The sequence below is a fragment of the Neofelis nebulosa genome, chromosome 10 (assembly GCF_028018385.1).
Source record: "Neofelis nebulosa isolate mNeoNeb1 chromosome 10, mNeoNeb1.pri, whole genome shotgun sequence".
NCBI lineage: Eukaryota > Metazoa > Chordata > Mammalia > Carnivora > Felidae > Neofelis > Neofelis nebulosa.
This window is the reverse complement of record NC_080791.1, coordinates 86220445-86236475: the sequence shown is the minus strand read 5'-3', so window position 1 is coordinate 86236475 and position 16031 is coordinate 86220445. Positions and strand designations below refer to the sequence as shown.

Genomic DNA, 16031 nt, shown 5'->3' with positions numbered 1-16031 from the left:
GAAGGTTCTTGGTTGCATCTGACCAGAACACTGGCTTCAGGTCATGATAAGAAGTCAGTAACTCTTTTTATCTGTCTGACTCTCCAATTAGACCACATGAGCTCCTCAAGACCAGGAGTATATCTTATTCATTTCTGCATTTCCTCATGCAGGCTTGGTGTGCAACAGGTGCTCCATAAATGTTTTCTGAACTAAAATAAATTACCTGAGAAAAATGCTTGATGGCCAGTGTCTACAGCCATTGGAAGGGCCAGCTAGCTTTTTACATCGTTCTTCACATGGTATCTGGCACCGTGAACTAATAATTTGCATGGATTGATTAACTCATTAATTTTTTAATTACATACTTGATTTGGGGGCTGGGAACTGAAGACTACTTGTAAACAGAAATTGTTGGCTGAAACATGGTAGTAAATGGGCATCCCTAGACTGTGAGTGGAACAGAGTGAGTGTCCTAGAGCTGATGGCCAGAACAAGGAGTGTCTCTACCTGACTTTGTTCTTTCTGTCTTTGATGGAAATGGCCTTTCAGCAGCCAGTGAGGGGCCCTGCTGGCACTTATAAATCATTCCTCTATTCCAAGAGCAGCCCCTGCTCATGGATCTCTGTCCATGGATACCCTGTCCCGGTATCAGGAACCCCTTATGAGCCCAGTGCCTGGGGGCTTTTTAAGGGGGCTATCCTTGTTAAGTCTGAATCAATGGGGAGCTCTCTCGATTTTCTACTCAGACTGAAAACCAGAGAGTTAGGTGGAATATGCTGATTGACTTCAGTCAGTCGGGATGCACACCCGAAGCTGAAGTGATGTCAGCTTCCTCATGCATGGGAGAGACAGGCTTCCAAATAAAAATTAGAGCACTGTTACCAAGCAGAAGGGCTGTTGAGCAGCCCCAAAAAGCCAATGCCCACCACCACAGCCAGGTGTGTGTCTGAAGACGAATGATCTGGCATGGGGAGATTTGGAGTCATGGTTCTGAATGGTAACTCGTCAGAGAAGGAGTATGGCCCGTGGAGCTCTGAAGCCCAAGGCACCCATGAAACAGCCACTTGACGTTGAACCAATCACTTATTCTCTTCAGTCTGCCATTTTCTCCTCTGTAAGAGAAGGGGGCTGGGCTAAGTGATTGCAAATTCTCTTCAAGTCCTAACATTCTACAGGTCTCTTATTTCTCATTCCTGCTTGTCACCTGAGCAGGTATAAGAGAGAATAATTACTAGTTGTGGGATTACCCTGGCAGTGGTTCTTTTGAACAACAAATATGAGCTTGTTTCTTGTCACTTGTCAGAGCACCGCTTAATTGGGGTCAAATTATCTGAGGTTCTTTTTGTCAGATTTCTAGCGGTAGTGATATTATTAAGCATTGTTTGAAAATTTGGGAATTTCAAGTGTCTAGCTAAACTTTTCTCAAAACCAAGAAATGTGACTAGTTCAAATGTGACACATTGGCAAAATGTCATATGTAGGCAGAGACATGAATAAATGGAATGAATTAACTGGACTTATTCCAGAACAGAAACTGTGTTTTACTCAGTTTTATGTTTCTAGTGTCTGCTTGAGTGGTTGCCATATAATATAATGAGACACTCCATTTCATCATCAGATATTTAATGAGCACCTACTATGTGCCAGGCACCTTGCAAGGTCCTGGAGATACAGTTATGATGAGATGATGTCCTGGCACTCAAAGAGCTCCTGCTCAAGTAGGAGAGACACAGTAAACAGATTAACATGATAGGCAGCTGCTATGAGAGGAAAAAGAACAGAGATGACAGCATACCTATCCCAGACTTAGGGAGTCGGGGAAACCTTTGTGGAGGTGGCATCCAAGCAGCCCTCTAAAGCTTCAACAGAAGTTGCCCAAGCAAGAAGCTCAAAGTACTGGAACTCTCTGGTGGAAGTGTAGCATGCACGAGGAGGGATGAAAGAAAGAGAGAGGCAGAATCCAGTCCATAAAGGGCCTTGATGTCTTACTAAAGAATTGCCTTAAGGGCACTATGCAACCAGCTGTAGGTTTTAAGCAGAAAGTAAATACATGTGCATTGATTAATAAATGCTGGTGCAATTTCTTGCATGGAAATTTCCTCATCTAAAAATCCAGGGGTTGGATTAGATGACTGCCAGGATCTCTTCCAGTTGTGACATTCTGTGAATCTTAAAGTTTCTATTCTGATTTGGGTCAAAGTTTCCTGATATTTGCCTCCTCTCACTAGCAGTAGAGGTTGCTTTGGGCAGAATAATGGAATCAACTGTGCACATGGCCTCTCTCTGTCTCTCTCTCTCGCTCGCTTGCTCTCCCTCTTACCCTCTCTCTCCCTCCCTTCCTCCCTCCACTAGACGGATGAGAGAGTTCCATTACAGAGGATGAGAGCTTCCTTGTGACCAGCCTCGCACCAATCCATCCATCAGCCGATTAACAGTGGCTGAAAGCCACTTATCAGGAAGGCTCCTGCCCTTATCACTGTCACCGTCTGCAAATAAACATCGACTTTATGCTGAGTTTCCATATTTAACCACATTTGAGTAACTGCTGATACTTTCATTACATGACATTTGCACTTCAGAATTTAAAATTAGACACGTGCACGCAGCTCTTCCATGAAATAAGAAAGACCGGGTTGTTTGGGGCCCCTCCTGCCATTTGCGTTCAAAGAAAAGGGGCTTCAAAGTGAATTCTGCAGAACACAAGAATCCCTAGTACTCTAAAAACAGTATGGACAAGAAAGAGATCAGGACGATGTAGTTTTATTTTTATTTCAAAAGATTGGTGCCTCGTGTAAAAGCTGTAACACATCAATAATGGATGAGATGCATAAATGATACATCAAAGTCAGAAAACACAGTCCTCTGAGGAGCAGAAAAATCTTCCTTTTTGAGCTGGATTTCATGATATAAAAGCTTAATGCCACACACAAATTCATTACCTGATGATGAAAAAGAATGTTGACCCAGACTAAGCATGAATTAACAAACACAGATCAAGGGCTTAATGGTGTGGGTGCAAATTCTGGGCCTGTAGCTTTAAAAAAATAATTTGGGATAAAATTTATCCCTTTGAAAAGAAAATACTTGAGTAAGACTTTTTTTTTGGTTAAAACATAAGGTGTTGATGCTCATATTATAACATGTCCTTTTGAATCCACAATTTTGCTTATATTCCTATTTTTGTTCTCATTGTCTTGAAGGGGTTTTACCTCCAATCCCTTAGCATCGCATCTGGAACATAGTAGGTGCTCAATAAATGTGATTTGCACGAATGAAAGAATACATAACAGTTGCTCAATGTTTTGAATGCTATGTGCCAAGCAATGAGCTCAATAATCTCCATGCATTGTCTCATTTAATCAGCACAAATAACCTTGATCTGGCTGTTATTAATATTATCATTTAGCAAATAAGGAAACTGAGTTCCAGAGAGGTTAAGTAACTTGGCTGTGGGTACATGACTAGTAATACTGGTAAGTGGTGCATCTAGATCAGACTCGGGTTCTGTTTGAGCCCAGAGCTTATATGCTTAGCCACAATAGGATAATGAATTAATAAGTGGCTATTTTGACCTAGTGAATGAAATGAGAGGAAAGTATTGTTGGATTTAAGGGATCAAAGTCATTGAAATCAAAATGCACTAATAGATCTTTCAAGAACTTACTATCGTATAAAAACCAGAGAGTTCGGCAACTGCATGCTCCTGCAAGAGCCATTTGTTCGACGTCAGATGTGTGCTACATGAAGTGGTAATCTACATGGTCCAATAATATGGTGGCCATCAGCCACATGTGGCTATCTCAACTTCGTTAAAATTAAGTTAAATTAAAAATTCACTTTCTCACTAGCACTGGCCACATTTCAAGTGCTCAAAATCCTCCGTGGCTACTGTGTTGGACAGTGAAGACATGGAATGTTTTCATCATCACGGAAAGTTCTGTTGGACAGTGCTGAACGAAGTTGCCTGGACACAGATATAAATAGCACACAGAACTTGTTCTTTAGGAGCTCCTGTTCTACTGAGGGAGAAGGACATATAAATTAATAGCTATCATCCCGTAGAATAATGTGGGCAGATAGAAGAGGTTCTGAACTCAATGGTGGGAGATGAAAAGGATACAGGATGGGGAAAGCAGAAACAGGACAGCTTCACACAGTAATCGCAAACTGCTCTGAATCTTGAAGGAAGAGTAAAAAATTAGCCAGCAGGTAAAGATGGGACCTCCAGTAAGAAAGAAGGAATTCCAGACAGAGGGAACCAAAAACCTAAAGGCTCAAAGTCAAGAGGGAGCAGGGAATGGCAGGAGAAAGGCAGGAGAGAAGAGGAGGGAGGGCTCAGGGAGGGAGGAGGAGGAGGGAGGAAGAGAGTAGGAGGAGGAAGGGAGGAGGGAGGGGGGAGAGAGAGGCAGAGAGGGAGAGGGAGAGAGACAGGGAGGGAAGGAAAGGGAGGCAGGGAGGGAGGGAGAGAAGACACAGAGAGAAGAGAGAAGTATTAGCATCAGATACCTCTCTGAATGTATTACAGGTCACTGAAGTTTAACCTGAGCTCTCTGTCTTAAACCCCTGATCGGCATTCTCAAAAGGGATGTTTATTTATTATTTGTTGCAAATGAAGCTGGAATAAGTGACAATTAGATGTCAGCCACAGCCCTCCTTCAGGTTTTTGACACAACCGCTGCCTTCCCAGCATTCACATATTCCACCAAATGTCTCCCTACATACATAAAGTCTCCCCTATCTCCAGCCACTGTGTGTTATGTCTTTCCATTTTGTCTCCTTCAGAGCACATTTCACTATCTGAACTTATATGATCAATGCGCTCGTTTGCTTACTAATTTATTGTGAGTAATAAATAATAATTCTACACTAGAATTTAAGCTCCTTGTCAGCAGGAACCTTCCTGTTTATTCAGGGCTCTATCCCCATCACGAGAGTGTACCTGGTACGTTATAAGCCTCACTAAATAGATATGTCAGCCAAACAGTAACGGTAGAAGTGGCAGGTCACATTCGATGAGACCTCATTCCACAGCAGGCAGTAGGCTGGGTTCTCTAAATGCAGTATCTCAGGCGTTTCTCACACACAATTCGGAGACAGGTCTCTTTGAAACCCCATGTTACAGTTGAGAACACTGAGATCAGAGATAAGAAACTCACCCCAGCTCACGCAGCTGGTAAGTGGGGAACTGAGAAAAGAACACAAGCCTCGGAGAGGTTATTACCTAAGCTTCTAACCGGCTCAGAGTGTGGCCTCCTCTTTACCTTTCCTGATGCTGCCTCTCAAATTACAAGATCAGCCAGATGAAGGCGGGAAGACGAAGCCACTTGGCCGGGGTCATGGAGGAGGTGTGACAGTGAAGGGTCTTCTGCTTCCACATCCACAAGGCTTTGTCTTCTTTGCTTTGCTGACTCTTCCTCAAATTTAGAGGTATTGCATCTTGATTTGTTGACCTCAGTATCTTTGTTTGGCTCAAGAATGCTCTCAGAACAGTGCCTGGTACACGGCTCAATCAATGTTTGCTGAATGAATGAGCACGCATTCACTAATTTCAATACCTCTGTTGGTCACAGAGTTTGGGGATATAATGCTCTAGGGAGATGTTTCTGACTAAAATTTGTTGGCACATTCAAGTAAAATTACAAATGACTATTATTCAAGTAACAGCACAAATGACTACTCTCTATTTTTCCATATGTGAATGGATAACAGCAAAGATCCCAGAGCAGGAAATTAGGTTATGCAAATACCTTCAAGGGCCAAATTGAAAGTCACTCTTCATTTGAGGGGATTTATTAGCAATTCTTACCTTTTTCTTTCACATGCCCTATTTTACATTTCTGCTGCATTTAAGTTGAATGTTCGCTCCATCTAGACAATCTCCAGTACAAACAAAACAGCCAAATTAAGGCTAGTGAAGAAGCAGTGTTTTTTTTTTTTTTTTTTTTTTTTTTTTTTTTTTTTTTTTTTAATAGTAAGCTTAAGTGCCTGAGCAAATTATAGCCCAGCCAGCCAGAGCAGCAATGAGCCATTCCAATTGTAAATAAACATATACGTGGCCTATGGAAAGCCAGCGTGCATCAGAGACATCTCAGGCAATTCATTTGAACATTCAAAAGGTTAAACCAGAAGGCAAGATTGGATGGGAATCATTGTGTCCCCAGCACCTAGGACATTGGCAGCTAAATAAATGCTGAAATGATACATGGTACGTGCTAAAATAAATATTTGCCAAATGAATAGGGAAGAAATGAGTTTGGTTTCCTAGAGATAGCTTCCATGGTGGTCTGTTTACCTGATGATAATGATCATGTGATTCCTGTAGAGGGTCACGAGGGCTCAGCTCCTATCTTTAGCAAGGCCATAATACCTTGTTTGAGGTTCTTATTCTAGAGGAAGCGTTCTAGAGAGCACCCTGAAAGAGGACTGCTTTTTAATGGACACTTGCTATTCTTGCGTTGGCTGGCACTCATCCCCCGACTTCAAATAACACCCTCCTCATTCTCTCTGGGAGGGCTATGTCTCTCCCACTCTCAGTCAGTGTTGGTTTAGGTGAGTCCTTGTCCAGCTGCAGGGAAAAGCCTGTAAGCCAGACTGGGCTAAGGAGAGTGTAATAACCCCCAGGCCACAGTCACATGAGTCATTTTAAGCCAATCAGAGCCAAGAAGTCTCCATTCTGGAATTTTGCTGAGACTACCGGGAAAGAGGTAAGCTTTTTCCACTAGAGCTGCTAGGAAGATAGAGTGAAGATGCAGTTTCTAGAATAATCTTATGAGCAAACGAGGAGACCTTGCCTAAGAATTAGTCCAGTAGAGAATAAAACAAAGCCAAAGGTTAGGGAGACAAAAATCAAGGTCCTGGATCCAACCATGCCTGAATGCATCTTTCCTCTAGAGTTTTAATTAATGAGCCAGAAAATGGTCTTTTTTGTTGAAGCATGTTTGATTTAGGGTCCTGATATTATTTACAGATATCACTCTTTTGAAGAGCAATAATATTTCATACACTACCTCAAGTGCTTAATGTTGAAAAATTAACATCTAGCAAGCCTCAATCTTATAGTGCCTTGGTTGGTATATGAATACACAAAAAAGAAAGCCTTAGAGATATGGAATAACCATTCAGCCACCCTCTTCCCCAGCAAAATAATTTCCACTTTGCATTATGGATTAAGAGCTATAAAATGTCTATCCCTTCTGACCCAGTAATTTTAATGCTGGGACTCTGATTTAAGGAAATAATCTTAAGTAATAAAAAAGTTTTATACTCATAGATATTTATCATGATATTATTTATAATTACAGACAATCAAAAACAACTTAAGTATCCAATATATAGAAAAGGTCAGAGAAGTTTTACCACAAAATATTATATAGTTATTAAAATTACATTTATTAAGAGTTTTCAATAATGTGTTTACAGCATAATGTTAATAGGAAAAAATCCTGTGTATGGTACAAACACACTGTGTTAAAAAAAAAAAAAAAAAGATCCACAAGTAGAAAAAAAAAAATGGAAAAAAGTATCTCCAAATGCTAAAACTGGTAATCTTTAAGTGGTGGGACTATGGATAATTTTCTTCTCTTATTTGTACTTATTCTTTCTACTTGTTTGTAAATAAGAATCTTAATTTTTCCTTAATTAACAGATATTATTTTATAGAGGAAAACATGATATTAAACTTTGAAAATAACTCTCTCCACTAGCTCCCCAATGGAAGTCAGCCAGCCTTGACTTGGATATGTCAAACCCATCTACTTTGGACCATGAAAACTAGTGAATTCACGCAAAAGATCAGAGGTACAGCAACAAGCCCCTCATGTAATTGAACTCTGGGCATGTATCAGTCACCCATTCTATGAGCTCAAAATGAGAATGCACTAAAAGTTCTTACCACTGATCTACTTACATCTCTACAGGGGCTTAGTACCAAAAGCTATAGTTGGGACTATCATTACATCATTAACCTTATTAGTGAGAAAAGTTCAAGGCAAAACCTTAGCTGCACATTCCTCAGAATGATGCTTTTCAGGTACTTCTGGTCTCTGGGGGCACAAATGGAGGTCTTCTAGAGCAGAATTTTGAGATTCCAATCCCCAGAGATCTCTTCTTGAATAAGCCAGTAGACTAGGCACTGAAAGGACCCAAGTTTGAACTTGTGCTTGTCCAATAATAAAACCTCAGAAAGGTAAACAGATCAGGCCAGAAGAAGAAGCTAGGAGACACATTGATGAAATCAGTGGGCATGGCTATGTCTGTTATTAATTGATCTGAGCACAAAAGATGGCTCTGGAACCATGAACCTCATTCAGGGCCTTGGGCAAACATAGCTCTCCCTCCATATACCAAGCTTCCTGTCACTCTGTGCCCAGTGGAAAGCCATTTCAGCTGCCATTTTGTCTCTTGATCAATGACCATAACGCATATTCTGGGCCCCATTCCCAGGATAATGTACTGAGTAGGTACAAATATGATAATTTTTATAAAACCACCAGGACAGCACCTGCAAACAGAAGAAAAAAAAAAAAAAAGGAAATGAATATACATCGCGAAGAAGAACACGTACCAGGGAGAATTTGCTTCCTCACATACCTGGGACAAATGGAGAGCAGCACATTCTCCACAGAACTGTGAACTCAGTAGGGCTTATTTCTTGGTCTCCCCTCTTCCACCAAAAGCTGATATTCAGAATGACTGTGACATCAGTTACATTAACCTTAGAGATAAGTAAACCACTTGGTTTTATCTGTATATTTAGTGTTTGTGTCTGTAGCAGCCAAAGTCCACTGATTACAGAATAGAAAAATAATTAAGCCCTTCCCATGAAGCAGCCTATGTGAAGAACCTTACACATATCTAATCCTCATAAAAATCCTATGAAATAAGTATTATTAACCTCTGCATGTGCCTCCCCTCCCTTCCATTTTACAGATGAAGAAATCAAGAGAGTTCAAACAAACGTCCTGAGGTCACACAGTTAGTAACAATTAAAACAATTAAAACTAGGGGCAATCTGATTCCAAAGCCTGTGCCCTACTTTGTTCTCTAGAGATGTGGTCTGAGCATACATACCCTGTTTTTCTATGCTTTAGAAATACAGTTCACAATGAACTCATAAGTCTTTCTATGATGTATATGCATATCAAATGGTCACATTGCACACTTTCAAGATATACAATTAGACTTGTCAATTACTAATCAATAAAGTTTTTTTAAAAGTGAAAAAACCAGAGCACAAGTTCAAAGGAAAACACAACCCAAATAGCATCCTCTGGCCCACCCAACATTTAAAATTTCTATTTGCCGTGTAATTTCTCGATCAACAGTGAAAAGCATCAGACCCTGGCAAAGCACTGACTCCAGCTGCCAAATAGGAGGAATGTTTGGGTACAGGATGGTTTCTGAGTGAACCTGAACCTCACTCCACAGAGAGCCACTCGGGTCTCCTTCACAGGGTCCTGGGGGAGGGACCAGAGGATGTGCTGTGTGGGCCACAGCAAAGGGACCCACAGTGGCACAGCAGCGCCGGGTGAGGAATGGTCCACCCCACCCCTGGCATTAGCACCTCCTGTCTTCCAAGAGCTCCCTCACAGACTCCAGTGGCAACTTCTACCGAAGCACCAGCTCCTCTCTTCCTGGTCTCTGAGGTGCCACCAGGAAACCAGGGAGTCAGGGAAAAGAGGAGAACAAGCCATACAAACTTCCCATCCACCCTATGCCTCTGCCTTGAATGGGAGCAGAGGACTCAGGCCTTCTGACTGGCTCCTCTGGCATCATTTTTAGTACCTGTGTTCCTTTCAATGGGAGGAAGAGAGTAGGGAGCTAGGATCCCAGTTGAGAGAGTGAGCCTCCTGTGTAAAAGTCACTGTTCACTCTTTCCAGAGTCCTCTTCCTTCCCTGGGACCTGCCATGTTTGTGGGGACACTGTGGGTAACAGGGGAGGGTGGAAGGGAGGTCACAGGCCATTCCTCCAAAATGCTCCGAAGCTACCTGTGGCAAAAGAAGGGTAGAATTCCGGTATGCAAGAAAGCAAAGAAATGCTTCTGCAGCACTGAGCAACCTCCCCCAGCAAAGCTTCTCAGGAAGGGTAATAATGTAAACATTCAGCCATTAGAGGAAAAACCTCACCCTTCATGCCACACTCCCTACCATTAACGACATTGGCAGCCCTATTAAAATACAAGTCTGATTTGTGTTTAATGATCTTGAAAGGAAAGTAATTGCTTGGGTATTACCATTCGAATGTTCCTAGAAGCACAGATAATATTTACAATCGGATTGTCCTTTCTCAGGGAGGGTGGGCAGGCAGGCAGGGCTCCCTAAGCCATTTGAAGCTGAGGCTGAGAAATGATCTCAACAATCAGCTTAAGGGTCTTGGAGCTCAGAGTATATTTTTCTCTTCCTTCTTTTCACTGTCAAGAGGCTCCTGGGTAATAACCCTACCCCTTTTCTTCTAGGAAGGGAGTCAGTCATTGAGGAATTTGAGAAGGGTACACTATATCATTCTCGGGGAGTGAAACCTAATCAAAAAGCAAAGATAAAAGAGAGATCGAATGAAGTAATAGCCCAAACAGATGGATTTAAATTCAAGCCAAATTGTGTAGCTATGTCAATGTTCCTAGAGCATCAGTTTATAGATTTATGAAGGCACCCAATGTTACTGTTCCAAGAAATACACAGCTGAATGCATGGAGGCCAGGCTATAGTACACAGTATTAACCACCCAAACTAGGGGGTGACACAGTTCCCGGTCCAAATCCCAGCTCAGCCACCTAATAGCTTTATGACCTTGGGAGAAAGTAATTTTACTTCTCTGAGCTTCAGTGCCCTCATTCAGAAAATAGAAATGATAACGGGACCCACCACTTAGGGTAATCATAGGAATCCAGAGAGGTTCTAGAAGCAAAGGACTTTGTACTGCAACTGGCAAAGTGTAGGTACTCAATCAATGTCTTTGGTTGTTGTTGTTGTTGTTAAGATTTTATTTTTATGTAATCTCTATACCCAATGTGAGGCTCAAACTCACAACCTTGAGATCAAGAGTCACATGTTCCACTCACTGGGCCAGCCAGGTGCCCCTTCCTTGGTGATTAGTAATATTAAAAAGGCGAACGAGGTTCTAACTGTCTTCAGTACCTGGCCTCCCATCACTACTATGCTATTCTGTCACTTGCGTATTTTGCATGCTCAGCATCAGTAGCATCTTGCTCTCATGGCTGCACACTCAGTTCTTGGTGCTTCCGCCTCCAAGAGGTTGTAGAAACCACAGCAATTCTGCTCATTTTACAGGTTAAGAACCTGCTGAAAGCTTTGCCAAGGCGATGACCTCTCAGGCAAACCTCAGAATGGATTTGGTTTGGTCAGATTCAGCCTTCCCTCTCCCAGGCCATGTAATCTTCATCATATACCCGCATTTTATGGACAAGTCTGCCTGTGTACCTTCCCTTTGAACTAAAAATCTGGACTGGAGGCCACAGACAGTGAACCACCAGTGAGAACAGAAAAATCTGGAAGAATCTGGAAGGGTCTTGAATCTGAAAGACAAAGAAATATGGTAAAGGTAAATTATTTCATTCAACTCCCAGATCATGGGGTGCTGGCTCCCAGCAAGGGGCTGAAAAATGGCGGGTAGCATCATTGTCAACATTATGTCATGCACCATCTATAATCTGTGTGTACTTTCTCCAATTCTCTTTTCTCTCCTTCTTCCCTATGTCACTTTGTTACAGATGGGGTTAATGCTTTGCTAGGTAGGGGAAGGACTCACTCTTTATCAAATGCCTCCCTCTCTCACCAAACTTTATTAAAAAATGAAGACCTCTGCATATCTTTATTCCCAAATTTAAAACTACAATCTGTGGGTCTTAGTAGTTTCACATAATACCTAGAATTTTTCTTTTATTCCTAACCCTACAGACTTAGCATACATATAAAACATAGAATTTTATTGCTAAAGGAGACCTTTGGAATCATTAAGCCCCATCTGGTCATTTTACAAATAAGGAATTAGGCCCAGAAAGGTTAAGTGACTTGCCCAAGATACACAGCTGCTGTGAGTTGGGCCAGAATTTCTGACTAAGGTCTTGGCTTTCAATTAATACTAGATAAAGTGATAATTGAGAGGTTATATTTGTTGGGGATTTGACCTAGCATATGTGTGTGTGCATGTGTTTGCATGTGTGTATGCGTGCATATGCGTGTGTGTGTGTGTTTATGTGTATCAGGTAACAGCCAGCTCTTGGGGGGGGGGCGGTTTGGTAAGGTGGGGGTGGGAATACTGGGAATTAATGTTAAATGGCAGCATCCATAAGCATTCCTGCAACCCCACAGGACTTTCTCTGCCATTTATGCCCCATTTTGCTAAGTTTCTTTAACATTGCTTCTCAAAGAGTGGTCACTAATCTGAGTACTTGTTACAGATGTGAGCTTTTAGACCCTACAGGGGACTTAGTGCCTCAAAATCTCCGGAGGTGGCCCAGGAATCTCAGTTGTATCAAGAATTCCCCATGATTCTTTGTGTGCTCAAATATGAGCAGCACTGAGTTAAGAGCCATCCCAGGGTTATACTAAGTCCTGTAAGCACAGGGATTATAAGCATGGGCTTAGGCCAGACAGATCTGGGGTCAAATTCTTTTCCTGAGCTCCAGCACTGTTCCCTCTTTCCATATTTCCATCTGTCTCCCTCCCTCATCTCCTTCAGGTACTTGCTTGGATGCCCCCTCTGCGGTGAAGCCACCTGACCACTCTATATGAACCAATAACTTACCCCCACCCTTACAGTCCAGATTCTGCTTTCCCTATTTATTTTTCTCCATAGCACTCATCACCTGATATGCTATATATATGTATTATTTATATGTTATTGTTTGTTTCTCCACTCTCTGCTTCAATGTATGCTTCACTAGGGCAGGCATTTTTGTCTGTTTTGTTCACTGCTATCATCTCAGCTCCTAGGTGAGTGCCTGGCACATAGTAGGCACTTACTAAGTATTTGTTGTGTGAGTGAATGAGTGAGTCATTTAGTAGCTGTACGACTTTGAGAGAGTTACTTAATTTCTCTAAGCCTCAGTTTCCTCATCTGGAAAATGGGTATAACAGTCACCTCACAGGGTTATTGAAAGGAATAAACAAGATCATATATATAAAACGCTTAGGACAGTGCCTGGCACACAGCTAATCATCCATGCTAACTAGGCGAAAACTTTGATAAAGTGATAGAAACGTCTCTGGGTCTTATTTCATTCTCATGCCATTCCACTCTCTCTTACTCCATTCCACTTTCATGAGTCTTATTCCATCTCTGATGTTCAGGCAACGGGCAGGTAGTTCTTCAGTGCTCATTTGTTGGTAATATTTTTTAAGCCAAATGCCTAATGATTCAATTTTAGGGTCACAAAAGAGATGTGAATGTCAGAAGGCTTATATCAAAATGCCATTGTATATTTCAATTATCACAAAACTGGGCCAAAATTAGAAGGAGATGTTCTATAATGTATTTATGAAACTGGGGAGAAATACTGGTTTACATAAAACTGCCATGAACCCTTGTCCTCAGGAAATGAGGACTCTGTACACCCTGACTTTTTATCATTCTTCATAATTATGGCTACTCAAGGGGTCCATTCAGAGAGAATGAGGTAAACATGTTCCACATTAGGGCCCAAGTTTGGGGCCATGGAGATTCAACCTCTTTGACACACCTCCCATTCAGGGATGAGATCTATTCCCAGTCTCTTAAAACTAGGCAGGCCTAGACCTGCTTCAACAATAGAGCATGGCTAAAGAGACGTTATGTGGCTTCTAAAGCCAGGTCAAAAAGACCATGTGACTCTGCTTGGCTTGATGTAAGAAGTTTGAGTGGAGAGGCCATGTGGAGGCTCTGGTCCTTGGTTCCAGTGGACCCCAGCCTTGAAGCTATCCCTGTCAAGGTGCTAGTGGGTAGGGGAAGCCTCCAAATGTCACTTGGAACCCTTGAGAGCAGCCTGTGCACCAACTGAATACCACCAAGTGGCGGCTGCTCGTGACATGCAGGACAGATGAATCACCCAGCCAAGCCCTGCCTGTATTCTGGCCCACAAAACTGAGAGATATGATAAAATGGTTTCAAGCCATCACATGTCGGGATCACTGGTTACACAGCAATGAATAACTGGAACAGACATCTTTGAAGATAGACCTGCCCCGGAACTGGGCCAGAAGATGTCTTCTGAATAACTTCAGGGCACAAGACAGATGAAAAAAGAAAATATTCCTTATTGATTTCTTCTTTGTCTTATGAATATCATTTATTTGAGCTCATTTTCTGAATTGTTTGAAAATACTCCCTTTATGCTCAGAGTTCTGCTGTTAGAAAGAGTTTGTTTCTGTAACGCAGGCCTCAGGCAGATCTTCTCCACTTGTTTTCAGCCTTCAGGTGTTTCCCTTACTCTCTCTCACCCCTACACTTGCAGGCCTCATGAATTCAAGTGCTCCGACAGTTAAGAAGAAAATTTAAAAAAATTTTTTTTAACATTTATTTTTGAGAGACTGAGCGTGAGCGGGGAAGGGGCAGAGAGAGAGGGAAATCCAAAGCAAGCTCCAGGTTCTGAGCTGTCAGCACAGAGCCCTGTGTGGGGCTCGAACTTACAAACCATGAGATCATGACCTGAGCTGAAGTCAGATGCTCAACAAAGTGAGCCACCCAGGTGCCCCAGGAGAAAAATTTTAAGAAGAATCTCAAAATCAGTCAACAACAATAACAAGAAGAGGATGAATGACTGGAATACAGCGTATAGAAACTTGAGTTCAAGGCCTTGGCTGAGTGCCTTTTCCTCTCTGCATCTCAACCTCCATCACAAAGTGACAGGTTGGCCTTTGATCCTTAAGTGATCTCTTTAGCCATCCTGAATTTTCAAAGGTCGTGAAGGACATATGAGAAGGCAACATGCTCATTTGCCAGATCACAGCTCCACGGAGGCTGGTGTACATTTGTCTCTTTCAAAGCTATGTACCCAACACCTTAGAAAGTACTACTAAAAAATAACAGTGATAGGCAACCATTACTGAGCTTTGTGCTGGAAACTGTACAATATGCTAGATGCGCATTCTCTTATTTCGTTCCCATAGCAACCATGTGAAGTAGATACTAACGTTACCCCCATTCTACAGACAATGAGACGGAGGCTTAGAAGTTTATGTAAGAGGCCAGACAGTACAGAGATAGTAAGCAGTGCAGCTGGAATTGGAAGGTAGTTTCTGAACAGAAAGCCCCAGCTCTTAATCACAATTATTTGTGGAAGGAAGGACAAGGAAGAAGGCGCTGTATCTTCTCCTGGCCTGTAACTGTTTTCTCTGGTTACAAGGGTGGCTCAGAGACCACAAAAGATATTAGATCTAAGGCCTTCTTTTATATCCTGAGCTGCCAGTCTCCTGAGATTCAGCTCTACCTCTCTCATTGACCACAATCCCAGGCCTCAGGTGACTTCCTCCTTGACACTTCTAGTCCTATTACAAGTACTTAGTTCTCACCTAACCCCCCACATAGAGGATGGGCTGGCTGCATGGGGTTCCTGCCAAGGCAGCAGGAGGTTCAGGGAAGCCCCAGGGTTTATGTCAAGGGAGCCATCATTTGAAATGGTGTCTGGGAAAGGCCTGAAGGGAAGACTGCTATTCAAAGTCTGTTATTAACAGAAATATCTGGGTTGTGTCTGCAGAAAGAATTTTTCAGGGCTGGTGAATGGGAGCTGGTGTAGAGTAAAACATGGCATTGTGGCCTGGAAGCCGGGAGGCAAACTGCCCAGGTAGACCTGAGCAAGCAGCTTCACTCCCTGGGTTCTGAGATCTCTAAGGCCTCTCCTTTCTCTGAGATGTTCCATCTTGGCCCCTGATGCAAAATATCCCCATGACAGCAGAGGCTCAATTGGTGGCACAAAAAACATACCAAAAGACTCTGGGCCTTTGACCTGAACTTTCAAACAATTCAGTGAACAGCCAGGATCTGTTCCTAAATGTCATTCCTAAACCCTTTTCTCTGAAAGTAAAGAAGGACATTTCCTTCCCCCTGTTGACCACAG

The 16031-nt window shown here is 42.3% G+C and overlaps 1 long non-coding RNA gene across 2 annotated transcripts; it reads left to right on the top strand.

The window, feature by feature from the left end:
* Nucleotides 1-3970: 3970 nt before the first annotated feature.
* Nucleotides 3971-12209, top strand: LOC131488744 (uncharacterized). 2 transcript variants are annotated; one of them, XR_009250278.1, is made up of 4 exons: nucleotides 3971-4191; nucleotides 5274-5409; nucleotides 7686-7779; nucleotides 11269-12209. It is a non-coding gene; the product is annotated as an uncharacterized LOC131488744 (long non-coding RNA). The 2 variants fall into 2 exon arrangements; XR_009250279.1 differs by lacking the exon at nucleotides 11269-12209 and adding an exon at nucleotides 8475-9341.
* Nucleotides 12210-16031: the final 3822 nt, after the last annotated feature.